The sequence below is a fragment of the Ictalurus punctatus genome, chromosome 7 (assembly GCF_001660625.3).
Source record: "Ictalurus punctatus breed USDA103 chromosome 7, Coco_2.0, whole genome shotgun sequence".
Classification (NCBI taxonomy): domain Eukaryota; kingdom Metazoa; phylum Chordata; class Actinopteri; order Siluriformes; family Ictaluridae; genus Ictalurus; species Ictalurus punctatus.
The window spans coordinates 4,176,349-4,191,277 of record NC_030422.2 but is presented as its reverse complement, the minus strand read 5'-3'; positions in this window follow the sequence as shown (position 1 = coordinate 4,191,277).

Genomic DNA, 14,929 nt, shown 5'->3' with positions numbered 1-14,929 from the left:
AATTTTATATTTTTATTTCTGTACAGTTACTTTTTGCACAGATAATCAAATAACTATGTAGTAAATTCAAACAATGCAGTTTATTGCAGTAACAAGTCTACCATTACTATTAACAACTCAGTAAATACATTCAAGAATCAGACTAACATTGGTTGAACCAAATGTAATCCAAAACACTGTTATAACTGGGACAGTATAAGCACACAATGAATATCAAAGCTTATCTGAGATCAACATAAAAGCACAGCTTCTCTGTAATCATGCAGGGAATGCAGACAGTCATCATGCTATGGTGGGAAAATGAGAGTGGTTTTTCAGAAAGTTTCCCATGCACATATGCCTTTTCATCTACCGTTATTCTGTCATACTCTTGGTTTGATTTTGAAACCTCCTTGAATTACACCATATAGTACCACATTTATCTGCTGTTCAAATGAAACAAGGACATTTAATTGACTAAAGTTGAAAAAAACAAAAAAGTTATGGTGTTTTATGACTCCTAACATTGTCTCTATTTGATGCAAAGAAGATGTTCATTATTCAGGCAAATAATATAATATCAGAATACGTTAGAAAAAATGAATGAAAATGAATCTCTGCAAATAGAGACAATGAAGTTAAACCGTGAAGGCATGTAAGGCTGGATACACTATAACCTAGATCTTTCACAGGAAGTTGAGATACATGCTAAGACTCTAAAAGTTAGACTGTCACAAATTGTAGCTTACACTTTCAAATATTATAGATGCTATAGAATATTCACTGAATCTATATTTTATACTAAATATTAATGACTAACTGTCATTAAAAAGTGAAATAGATGTACAATCATGTGACAAAATATGTACACCCTTGGAAATTGTTGGCTTTTTATTATTATTTCTTTCTTTCTTTCTTTCTTTCTTTCTTTCTTTCTTTCTTTCTTTCTTTCTTTTTACATATTTGGACAAGCAAACAAATCCACTTAATAAACAGTGCCTATTAATAAAGGTTTGGTATAATAAATGGTACATAAAATCGACATTTCCACAATTTAAATTAACAAAAAAACAGATCAGTCACATGGAAAATGTAAGTACACCCCTACATTAATCATACCTTCAAATCCATAAAATTAGAATAAGGAGTTCAAGATGGGTTCCACTGATCAGAACCTGCGTAGGGAGTGCAGGTGGAGCATTATTTATACCTCTTATTTATACCTCTCTCATATCTAGTGTCTGGTGTTCCTCTTGCTATTGAGGTGTGTGGTGCCATCATGCCAAAAATTAAAGAGGCATATAAGGCATTAAAAAGAAGAAGAAATGGAGGGTTATGGAATGGCCTAATCAGGCAGTACATGCAAGAAAACCCTCACACATGCAACTGAAATAATATTGCATGGAAGAGTGGTCCAAAATTCCAGCAATAAATAAAAAGAGGAAAATTAAAAGGGGAGGTCAACTTTAAAAAAGAGGCAACTGTAAATAAAAGAAGCTAACTTTAAATAAAAATAGCATGTTTAATAATAACAAAGTAAGATAAATAAAAAGAGTTAGGCAAAAAAGGGGGAGCAACTTTAAATAAAAGTTGGCAACAAAAAAGAGAGTGCTTTTTTCCTGGGAAAAGTAAATCTCGCTCAAAAGGAGTGACTCTTACAAACAGTTAACATGGCTGCCATTAGCTATGAGCCTAGCTTGGAATCTGCAGTGAATTGCTTAATAATTACCACTATATATGCGACTGGATACAGTTTTCAGGTAAATATTATTTCAGTGTTGTAACAGCACAATGTGTGTGACTCAAGTATTTTCTCATTTGTAAGTCGCTTTGGATAAAAGCGTCTGCTAAATGAATAAATGTAAATGATTAAATGTAAGTGTTACTGTTCTGCCAGGTCAAATCGACAACAAACTCTGTTTACCAGAATGTACCGTGGCCTACAAACATGTTCCATATTTGACATTTAAATGACACATTTGTGCTAATCCTATTGGAGTGTATCTTTAGTATATCTTTAGGATATGGTATCGCACAGGCCAATGGGAGCACCAAGGTACTTGTAGCTGCCCTGTATATCTGTTAGCCTATCTTCTGGTAACTACAGCCCTTCAGTCCTAATCACCTTCCCTCTCTTTGCCAATATGTGGCCACACTTATCCAGTCCAAATGACATCCTGATGTCCTCACTGTAGATCCTGGTGAGGTTGGTCAGTGAGTCGATGTTTTGCTATTGGCGTACAGCAGTGTCATCCATGTATAGGAGGTCATGTCATAAATCATGTCAGGTCCAGGTGCTTCCCAACTCTTCATATCTGAGACTCATTGTTCGACTGGTTCTTGTTCTGGAAGGTTGATGTGGTCTGCTCTTAGATCCACCAGCCACTTGGCTTTGGTGTTGTGTGATGCCTGGGGTTGACTGTGGTTAGCCTGGACACAATTTTCATCTTCAATTCAGAGGATGCAGCTGTCATGATTGGTGGTTTTGTATCATCTGGTTCTTTAACACTGCTCTCCTTTATGGGGGTCTGCTCCCCCCCATAAAGGAGAGTATTTTCATGAGCAGCATAGAGATACTCTCTATGCTGCTCATGAAAATATTGGGACAACACGGCCAATTGTTATGTGCAGGGATTAATACATGTATTAGGATGGTCAAGTGATCACGTGTTGGAGAGCTCATCTTTAAATGTGGAGTCCAGGCGGCATTCTCCAGTGTGTCTAAGTTATCTGAATAGTATCTATCTGCACACCTGACACTACCACCTAATTTACCTGTATGATACATCTTTAATTTCTTGTACTCACTGTTATGAACCATTTCAAACAGAAACAAATCTTACTGTTACATCTATTGCTTTGTATTGTATATATTATTAACATTAATCCATTCCAAAACATTCACTTTATTCTTCTTTAACCATTCTTTGGTAAAAAGACTTGTGCACTTATGGTCGTCGTCTTGCTGCATGACCGACTTTCTCTTTCAGTTCACAGACAAATGTCCTGAAATGTTCTTTTAGAATTCACTGGTCTAATCCAGAATTCATTGTTCCATTAATGATGGCAAGCCGTCCTGGCCTGGATGCAGCAAAACAGGCCCAAACCATCAGGTTTCACAGATGGGATCAAGTTATTATGCTGGAATGCAGTGTTTTCCTTTCTTTAAACAGGACACTTCATTTAAACCAAAAAGTTCTATTTTGGTCTCATTCATCCAATAAAGAGTTTTCCAACAGCCTTCTGGCTTATCCACATGATCTTTAGCAAACTGCAGATGGGCAGCCACATTCTTTTTGTAGAGCAGTGGCTTTCTCCTTGCAACCCATGCACACCATTGTTGTTCAGTGTTCTCCTGATGTTCTTCATGAACATTAATATTAGCGAATGTGAGAGAGGCCTTTAGTTGCTTAGAAGTTACCCTGGGTTCCTTTGTGACTTCGTGGACTATTGCACATGTTTCTTCTTTAGTGATCTTTGTTGCTTGACCACTTCTGAGGAGGGTAATACTGGTCTTTCCTTCATTTGGGGTGGGGGTGAAGCAAGGCTGGAAGCTGCGGAGTACACAGGAGATACAGTGTTACCCAAAGAACAAACCATGAGGAGGCCTTAGCGTCGATACCACACATATAGACGAAACAAGCTGAAGATGAGTGACTGGAGAACTGGGGGTTTTAAGTGCTGCAGGCTGATGAGATGATGAGGAGCAGGTGCGTTCTCTGATTCAAGCAGGGAGGGGAGAAAAGTGGAGAACCATGCCCAGGGACACACACGAGCACACACTAACAGGAAGTGAGGGAAAACACAAGGAAGTGGAAAAAACATAGGCCTTGGCCAAGACCACGACGCTTTAATTCTTAACAATTAATGCAAACAGGTTTTGAAAAGATAAATAAACAAAACAAAATATTAACCTAAATAAAATGCATTTGAACACATAAAGTAAATGAAAATAAATAAATTAAAAAGACCCATAAATGTCAATCCAGTTGCACCAAAAGGCCTCTGTCTCTGTGTGTGTACCAGTAAGTCTTTAACTTAAAATTGATTGTGTTGATAATTATGACATGACTGTTTTTGCTTTTTAAGGAAGCAGAAGACTGAGAGTATGAAATGTATTGTGTTCAGCTGAACAGCATATTATTAAATCCTGGTTTTATCACATCTAAGCATCTAATAGCCGTGTAGAAATGTATAGCCGTGTATTAAATCCACTCTTCATAATAAAATAAACAAAACGCCACTGTAAACAACTACTGGTGCAAATTAAACTTTCTTTTACTCTTAAATGTTTTATTTATTTATTTATTTCAAAGCACAACAGTGGTTTTTTTTTTTTTTTTAATTAAAGGTTAAAGCTGCATGTGTGTGTAAACTGTTCCCCCTGCAGACGGTGATGAGGTTTACACAGAGGTGATGTACACACTCTCCTCTCAGCAGTTCTCAGAGGAAACACAGCTCCTTTCAGCTTCCTCTGATTGATGGACACTGAACGGCTTCTCTTCTGTCACACACGTCAGGGTGTACGAGGGTACGGATTACAAAAACGAGGGTTCGGATTACACATGGCTGTATTTTTTTTTCTTACCTGACACTAGGGGGCTCCGTACAAATTGAGGGTACAGTTTACAAAACTGAGGGTACGGATTACAAATTTGAGGGTACGGATTACAAAACCGAGGGTACGGATTACAAATCTGAGGGTACGGTTTACACATATTTTTTTTTTTTTACCTGATACTAGGGGGGCTCTGTATTATTGACAATATGATAGTGGGAAAATTAAGAATGTGGGTGTCTTACAGCCGGTCAAAAGGAGATATTACCCGAGAACAGAGGTAACAGACAGGACAATATATGTGAAGGTGAGATTTCCCAAAGAAGTCTCATCCCTGCCGCATAGCACAAAATTTGACACAGCGGAGAGCACACAGTATGGCCGGGTAATACACAATAGGCAAGTGAAGACTTGTGCTAATTGTGTATGAACGTCAGACACATGAATTTTATAAGGACATTTTTACATTTATTTTTACTTTTTATAGATTACAGTGCATGCATACACAAAATGAAAAAAAAAAACGGGATGAAAAGGAAGTAAGGTATTGTTAGATTTCCATGTATCTCAGGAATCTCAGATGATGCCTTTCAGATTTTCCGTCATACCTTCCAGCCTGTTCTAGAATTATTTCTATTAACTTTTAGTTCTGTGCTTAGAAAGTGTGGTTCTCCTCAGAGCGCTTCAGATCAATCTGCGGAGCCTAAATGAACACACACTAACACATGCATGCTCAAATAGACATCCGAGTTTATTCATGCAAACCAAGAGGATTTATACACATTGATAACAGCAGTGCGTGGACAGTTTCTACTGGTGCAGGGGACAGACAGATAGACAAAACAAAACACACAGCACACTATGAAAATAAATCTTTTCAAGAGACAGAAAATACATGTGCCAGCTATAAGAAATATGGCAGTTGATCATCTTATTTAATGAGGTAATTAAATATATACATTCATCATAGGTATTTAATAACACAAAGAGACACACAAACAGAAACTACAACCCAGTATTCCCCATATCCAAGGTGCCTTAATACAGTTCAAAATATGAGAGTACATGATATAAGAGAATTTCCTTTCAGGTATGAACTAAAAAATATGTTGGAAAGCAGAACTGGGGAAAACATGGCAAAAATAATAGCATCTGAAGACAAACTAAAACAAATGGAGGATGAAAAGTGCGTGGATTTATACTGAGAAGCAAAGTGAAGTATGCGGTGGCGGGGGAGAGAAATACGAAATTCTTTCAATCTTGAGAAAAGCAGACAAAAAAGCAGACGTAATAAAATAAGCGCTAAACCAAAAAGGCCAAATATCAAGAGAGAAAAAAAGGGTGTTGAAAACAGTAAAAGAATTGTATAAGGATATGTTTACAAGCAGACGGGTAAATCGGATAGATGAAAGTTTCTTATTGAGACAAATTAAAACAAAGAGAATTAGGATATGTGATGAAGAAATAAGGGAAGAGGAAATAGATAAACGAGATCTTAAAAACCTTAGACCAATTACAATGCTAAACACGGACTTATCAAACGGTTTTATCAAACAGACTCAAAAAAGTACTACCCAAAACCATAGCTACCACACAGGTGTATGCAGTAGAAGGGAAGGACATTGCAGATACCGTATGCACTGTGAGAGATATGGTAATATAGGCTATATGAATGAAAAGGGAAAAAGGGGGTTCCTAATAAACCCTGATCTGGAAAAGGCCTTTGATAGGGTCGAATATACATTTATGCAAACATTTAAAAAATTGGTTTTGGGAAGAGCTTTAGAAGATGGATAAGAATTTTTTATTTGGAGATCCTGACGTGTTAAATGTGATGGTTTTTAACTGTGTTTTAAACTCACTAGATCGATTAGGCAAAGATGCCTATCGTCAACTCTGCTGTACACTTTAGCTGCAGGACCACTGGATCTAGCTATGAAAACGGTTAGTGAGATTAAAGGGATAACAACTGAAAACAGTGTGAGAAGCGAACCGGTATATCAATATGCAGATGACACCACATTACTGTTGGAAGATGTGAAGAGTGTTGAAAGGGTAATGGTGGTACTAAATACATACTGTAATGGGTCAGGAGCAAAGATACATTTTGAGAAAAGTATATGTATGTGTCGTGGAAATAAGACAACATTCGCAGACTCGTCCTCTGAAGGTAAAAAGGTTTATTACAGAACGATGGTTAATACAGGATAGAATAAAGCAGGATAGAATAATGAGAGTGCTCCCAAGCCCTTATACTAAACCACTACTATATATGTGAAACACAGAGCATAGCACACTCCTGTGAACCGATAAGAAGCAGTTTGAGGCAGTTCAAACAGGTTTTGTCTCAGGATCTTAGAAGATGTGCAGACGAACCTTGAACAGAAGAACATGTTCGTGTCTCTGTAAGCAGATCAACATTCTGTGCTGATCTCAGTGACATGACATGGACTTGTTAGGCGTTATGCTCAGATGAACATGAACAAGAACAAACTTATTACAAAGTGAAAATAAGCAATTTCCCTCACATTTCCCCCATTTTATCATTGCAAAATATGATCACTAAAATTAACAGAGAAATTACTATGCTGTGAATACATCAGAACTTCAGAATCCTTTCACGGTTCAACTGAATTCATCATAATACAGACATAATGAAGGTGTTAAGGCTGTTTTTGCAGATATAAAGTATCCTGTCATCAAGCAAGCATATTTTAGAGTGAAATGAGAGTCGTCATGGTCAAATTTACACATGGGCATATTTACAATAGACGTGAAATGGATGTCAGTGGGTCGTCATTGTCAGTGTCGCTGGGAGGATCTAGTTCCCAGTGAGGTTTAAGATACAGCTCTGGTTGGTCTTTGTAAGGGTCATAGTCACTTTTTTGTGGACTTTTTAATTAGCATCAGTATTTGGTCTTAATGACCGAAGGAAACACAGCACGCAGGAAATTACACATGGAGCCATGATTAAGACAAGTAGGATGACGGTGACTATAGGAACACAAATGGTCAGTATCCAGCCTCCGAAAAAAGAGTTCAACCAATCAAACCCCGTCTCGCTAGTCTGCAGAGGGTTGCAGACTAGCGAGTTGCAGACCGCATGTGTTCAATGATAGAATAACCATCATGTGTCTGCGTGATGAGGGGACGTGTGACATGTGGGAGCACTGTTGGTAATGATTCTTATGACCATAGGTGATACAGAACAGTTATTCAGAGGTGGCCAATATCTTGGCATAACTGATAATTGTCATCCAATCTGCAGCAATCTGATACAATACTACAGTCTACTGAAGAACTTTGTGGGCTGATGTGGAACCTATAGAAATCACGTCGCCTTAGGCACTTAGTCCCGTCACCACGATCAGCTACATACCAAATTTGGGTAAAAGTGTGTGCGTCATGCACTCTTTCTACTGCAACGATGTGATTGGCGTGGTTGATCAATAAGTCTTCCACACAATAAACTTCAATATCGCGCTTTGGTTTATCGTTCCAGATTAAGGGTCTACCCCCGGACCCCCAGTGTTGTCGGGAACGGTCCCAGTGATTTGTGAGTTTATTTCTGTGACGGGGCTTACTAACAGATACCACCTATACCAGGAGAAGGGTGAAGGATTAGGAATAGGTTTGTGTGAGTGGATGTGCAGGTCGACATCTAATGATTTGTGTCTAGTCTGCAACAGTAGTCTGTGGTCAGGGAGCTTTGGCGTGTAAGAGGTGAGGTAGCAAAGTCATGTCGCCAAACCTCCGTCCTGGCCACGCGGCTATATAGTACACACTAATGAAGTTCAGTCCTCCTAAGAGTACAGTTTCTGTGTCGTCAACATTTTCTCCAAAAACTACATGTCCATGATTTCGCAGATATCACTTAAGACCGTCTATCATGCAGTCTCGTGGGATTGGTGTGTTGATGTGTTGGGGTGTAGTGTGTCGTGTTTGTGGGTGTGTATATGCAGATCGTCGCTCATGAGTGTCAGTCCTCCTAGAGGCCTCTTGATAGAGAATCAATTTCGGTCAATGTCCTGTCTTCTCCTGCTCATTGCTCGGCTCTGGCTCTCTCCTGCAGTGGTTGGCGTGCATCCACGTGGCTCTTTGGCTAACCTTTACCACGGACCGAGTGACTAAAAGGATCTAGAATGACCCCCGACCACCGTGGCTTGTTCCACCTGGTCCTGCGGAAGTCCTTGATCACAATCCACTCAGATCTACAAGGCTGCAGATCATGCAGCGTGCCCATGGCTGGAGCTTGAAGTGCTGCCTTTACCTGCTTGTGGATAGAGTGCAGAGCAGAAGACAGGGTTGCACAGTAATTTAACATTGCATCATCACATGCTGCAGCATCGGGAAGACGAGCTGTCACAGGTCCAATTCCTGTGTGTGGAGGTCTCCCAAACAGTATCCCAAAGGGCCTAAGCCCATCCTAAGCCTGTTTCAGAACAGCATTTGCTCAATCTGTTTCTTAGTGTCCCATTTTCTCTCTACCGCCCCAACACTAGCTGGATGATATGCAAAGTGCTGCATATCATCTAGCATATTCAATACCCAAATATTCACCCACCTACTCAAGGGCATGGCTCACAAAAGGTGTGCCATTATAGCACTGGAGATTTTTTGTGGGAGTTCCCCATCTAGGAATTACTTCTCTAAGCAACACCTTTGCTACTGCGTCTGAGTCCTGTTTGGACATAGGGACGCGGCCTTCTCTACCTTCAAACCTCAACCCACGTTATGAGTTGCACAAACATCGTAAACAATTTTTTTTTGGAGTAATTAGAGAAACCAATGCTTTACCGCAGCTATCAATCCCCCTTTTGACGCATGGTCCCTGCCATGCGTCAACTTTGAAGACAAGGACGGCCCTTGGGGCACCGCCAAACTCCGTGAACAACCGTGCAGCCTGCTTTGCAAAACACAGCCTTTTCCTCATCCATGTAGCCCATGTTTGGAGGTCTGAAATCTGTATAGAAGGAGGGATTATTTTCTTTTGAGTTCTAGGATCATAGATGCAGCTGCTTGCTTTGCTGCACTGTCCGTTCATGCGTTATCTAAGAAAACAGGGTCTAATTTGTTAGTGTGCATCACATTTGCATACTGCAATAGTTTTGGGGAGTAGGACTGCGTACAGTAGTTCAGAGACTAGTTTGTGGTGGGCTATGTGTGTTCCTGAACTCGTCAGGAAGTTCCTGTGTTTCCAAATTGTTCCAAAATCATGTACTACCCCAAAGGCATATCTACTCTTTGTAGAAGATAGTTACTGACTGTCCCTCAGCATGTTTTCATGCCTCTATGAGATCATACAGTTCCTGACAGACTGTCTCGTGTACGGTCAATAGCCCACTCGATTTTTACCTGTCTCTGGGTCACGTGACGCAGACCCGTCCAAAAAAGGATCAGATCTGGGTTTTCCAATGGAACATCCTTCAGGTCGATTCTAGGGGAGCAGAGTTCATTAGCCAGTACAACACAGTCATGTGGTTCTCCGTCTCCCTCTGTTGGAATAAGAGTAGCAGGGTTAAGGAAAGTACATCGTTTTGTAGTGACATTCGACATGTCGCATAGTGTTATGGTGCAGCCACCATTGGGTGGACAGGTTGGAGGTTTTCTGTTCAAGTAGGAGTAAAAACACCTCATGTGGAACCAAGAGGTTCAAATTCTGAGTAACCTTCTCAGGTCTCTGGATGCCACGACAGCTTTCTCAGCTGCTGCTACTGCACGTACACACGGGGGAAACCCTGCAGCGACTGGATACTTACCTGAGAATGAGCTGTCCAACCTGTTGCATATCCCATCTCTCTGAGTGGTGCTTCTAGAATGGTATGGAATGAAAGTTCTGCGATATGAACACATACTGTACCTAGGATAGATAGAATCTGTTTCTTTGTCAGGGGCTTGGGAATCTTCTGGATTGCAGATACTCTGTCAGCTGAGAGTTTCTCTCCCTTTGCAGAAATGTCATGACCCAAGAAATCTTACTTTACTTGTTGTACATACTGTAATTTGGAGAGACTGGCTTTGTGGCCTTCTTTGGCAACAATTTAATGGTGTCAGTTTCACACTGTGCCCTGGAGAAAGTGGTAGAGGTGTTAAGCTGTCCTTTAGCATTTGGTTGAATATCATTAGTGACTCACAATACCCCTAACTCAAGTGTAGAGTGAAACTGTAAGGACGTCTGTCAAGTCTAACAAGTAACAAGTCACAACACTAACAAGTCACATGACACCGGGGAGGGAAAATGGCTAATTGGGCCCAATTTGGACATTTTCACTTAGGGGTGTACTCACTTTTGTTGCCAGAGGTTTAGACATTAATGTCTGTGTGCTGACTTATTTTGATGGACAGCAAATTTACACTGTTACACAAGCTGTACACTCACTACTTTACATTGTAGCACAGTGTCATTTCTTCAGTGTCGTCACATGAAAAGATAGAATCAAATATTTACACAAATGTGAGGGGTGTACTCACTTTTGTGAGATACTGTATATATTTTTTTCTTCAAACCACACTGTGGTATCGACTTTGGTATCGAGTACCATGTACTTTTGGTGGTATCGGTACCGACTACTAGATTTTTGGTATCGTGAAATCCCTAGTCTGTACCGCTAGAAACCCTGCCCTCTGCCTGTATTTTCAAATTTTGCTGAGTTCTAGATGTTTTCTAAAATTAAACCTAAAATTTGGAACAAAACTTGTTCATATTTTGGCTTTGATTTTCTTGCAGGTTTTTTTTTTTTTTGCAAGATAAGTATTTTTGGCTTATCTTAAATTTGTCCAATAAATCCTCAGCTGTGGAATGGCCCAGGAACTGAGAACCATAGTACCGTGAGCAAGCTGTTTGTTGTGTTCATGCTTTTGTCAAACGATTCATCATTAACTTTTGTGGTCAGTTGTCTTTTAATAAATGGCACAATATCAAATCTGGTTTTGTGTGCCGTTTAATCTCTGCCTCAGGTGAATGTCTTTACCTGTTCCGAATCGGGAAACATTGCCTTGAAAAGTGTGTGCATGTCATCACTTGAATTGCATGAATGGTGTTGGCTTATCGTGTGCAGAAGCCACAACACTTCAGTCCTCAGAGTTCCAGGTTGTGTAAGAAGTTGACAAAAAACTTGGTTGAACACCGTGATTCAATCCAGCATTACCAGTCTGTGATCCAGCAGGAGTTGATCTAGTAGGTGCAGACATGTACAACTCCATTGGTGCCAAACTTTATCGAATACTGACGTGGCATTGGTGCTTTTCCGATTTAATATGGGTCTAATTTTCACTTTATTCACTTTTCATATTTTATCATATTATGCATGTGAATGTAAACAATCATATTCCGTATCAGGTTATGTCAGAAACATGTCATAGTATCCTATTATGTAATAAATATGTGAAACATTTTATAGTAGTGTACGTCACCAAAGTTAATATATGCGTTTGTTAGAAAAACCCTTTTCCTTTGCTCGTAGAGCCTTGAAAATCTCTATAGTCTTGCCAGCGCACCCTTGTATATGCACCTTGAGATCTGATGAAAATTGACATCCTACACTTTAATTTTCACTTTTTCATAGTTTATTATCATATTATGCATGTTAAAGTAAACAATCATATTTCTTATCAAAAAGGTTTAGGCATTGGGATCCCACCAGACAAAACAAATCAGTGAGCTTGTACTTTTTGCTATAATGTTGAACTTTAAAGCAGTGTTTTTCATGATGGGGCCGCCAGGGGGCGCCAGGGGGGCGTCATCAACAATTCTCACTCTCAGGCAACCACGCACACACACACACACACACACACACACACACACACACACACACACACACACACACACACACACACAATCTATTCCTAATGTAATGTAATATAAAGATGTAAGATATAATTATTAATAAAAAAAAAAAAGGGGATATATTCAGAAGTCTGTATTTTGAATGTGTTTTAAAGACATCTTGCAAAAGGGGGGCCTCGGTCAAATGTTAATGTCATTTGGGGGGCCTTGCCCTGGAAAAGTTTGGGAACCCCTGCTTTAAAGAACCTTGCTGAAGCTTGTGAGGAAGGTTGCCAGGTGTCAACAAAATTCCCACCCTGACTACAATTCAAAAACCTCACTAAACGATTTGAAACCCAGGCCCAAATTTTTCTTTCCTTTTTTTCTTGGTCTTTTCAGGAATTTTTTTTTGTGTTTATATATATATATATATATATATATATATATATATATATATATATATATATATATATATATATATATATATATATATACATACATACATATACATACATATATATATATACATATATACATATACATATATATATATATATATATATATATATATATATATATATATGCAATACTCTACATTATTATTATTAGATCGGTATTGTTGTCAACTGTAGCCGAAAAAGTGACATTGTTGTTTTCAAGCAAAAAGTAGGACACCTGACCATCGCACTCATATGTGGTTCTTCCCCAAACTGTTGTCACAAAGTTGAAAGCACAGAATTGTATGAAATGTTTTGTATGCTTTACAATTTCCCTTCACTGGAACAAAGAGGCCCAGACATGTTCCAGCATGACAATGTCCTTGTGCAGATAGTGAGGTTTGCGTGTGTGTGTCAGCCCAGTATTGGGCAGTCTGAAGGCTTGGGGGAAGAAACTGTTACACAGTCTCTTCGTGAGGGCCCGAATGCTTCAGTACCATTTTCCAGACGGCAGGAGGCTGAAGAGCGTGTGATGGGTGTGTGAGGGGTTCTCCACAGTGCTGCCAGCTTTGCAAATGCAGCGTGTGGTGTAAATGTCTGTGATGGAGGGATAAGAGACACCAGTGATCTTCTCAGCTGTCTTCACTATCCGCTGCAGGGTCTTGCGATCCGATGAGGTGCAATTTCCGAACCAGACAGTGATGCAGCTTCTCAGGATGCTCTCAATAGTTCCTCTGTAGAAGATGGTGAGGATGGGAGGCGGGAGATGGGCTTTCTTCAGCCTTTCCAGAAAGTAGAGACACTGATGGGCTTTCTTGGAGCTGGTGTTGAGGGACCAGGTGAGGCTTGCCACCTGGTAGAATCCGAAATACATTTTGTTCACAACTATATATTGTTTTAAGTTGCTGACTGTGGGAAGGGCGAGATGCGGGTTGTATTAAATATAATGGTATTTACTGAAATATTAACAAATATAGTAAGAATTACCATTGAAAGTAAAAAACAAACAAACAAAAAAAAACCCCCACACCAACCAGTCATCCTAATTAGAGACATTCAAATTATGCGGTGTTGCATACCAATAAATGAAATCTTTCAGTAGAAATCATTCACTATGGCAATCAAAGATCCAGAGAAATAAGTAAATCAGAATCACATGAAATTAAAAGTTTCAGTGGAGGTATTACAGAACCATCTTTTATAATCATTTTTTTTTTAAAACTAAAATAAATGCTATCATGTAAACAGCATATATAGATATCATCTCACACTGTCATGTTTACTGTGCTATAGTATTATGTGTTGCACCATGGTTCTGGAGAAACATTCTCTTCCACAGTATATAAGCTATGTAGAGGAACGACAATAAAATCATGCTAGACCCACTTAATTTGACTTTATCTACAGGTAGTCATGAGTTTATAGCTAGATTATTTTTTTTCTTCATTTTTCACATTATATGAAGTCTGCCAGTACCATGTGATGAAAAACAGCCCCACACCATGATGCTTCACCTCCACACTTCACTGTTGCTGTAGTGTTTTTAGGGTGATGTGCAGTGACATTTCTTATCCAAACACGGTGTATAGTATCACAACCTATAGTATAGTATCACAACCTATAGTATGCTGCCTCCAAGTGTTTCTGGAGCTCTTTCCGAGTGGTCCTTGGCTCTTGGGCTACTCTTCTGACTATTCTTCTGATTCCCTGGTCAGAAATCTTGTGAGGAGCTCCTGTACGTGGCCGGTTTATTACACACAACTTTATTTATGGACTTTGACGTTGTGAATTCTTTATATGTGCAGATCTCTCAAGTTAATACTGATGTCTGGGGAAAATTTCATGTGAATAACCACTGGAAATATATTTACTGAAAAAAATGATGATGTATTCAATACTTATTTCCCCCCACTGTATAACAGAAGATAAATAAACAAAACAAATCTGAAAGAACACTGAAAAATAGACTCCCAGAAGGAAAAAAGGTATGGCATGTTCTAGTGTTGATATGTAATAACTTCAGAAAATAGCAATGATAAAATAATTAAATAGTAGCGTTGGTGGAATTTCTTTACACTCAATTTGTGATCAGAATTGACCTGAGATAAGGAGGGAATTCAGTGGTTTTGGAAAACCATGCTATAGCACCTCATTTCATTCAAACTCAGTTTTAAAATAGGAAGGCTGAAA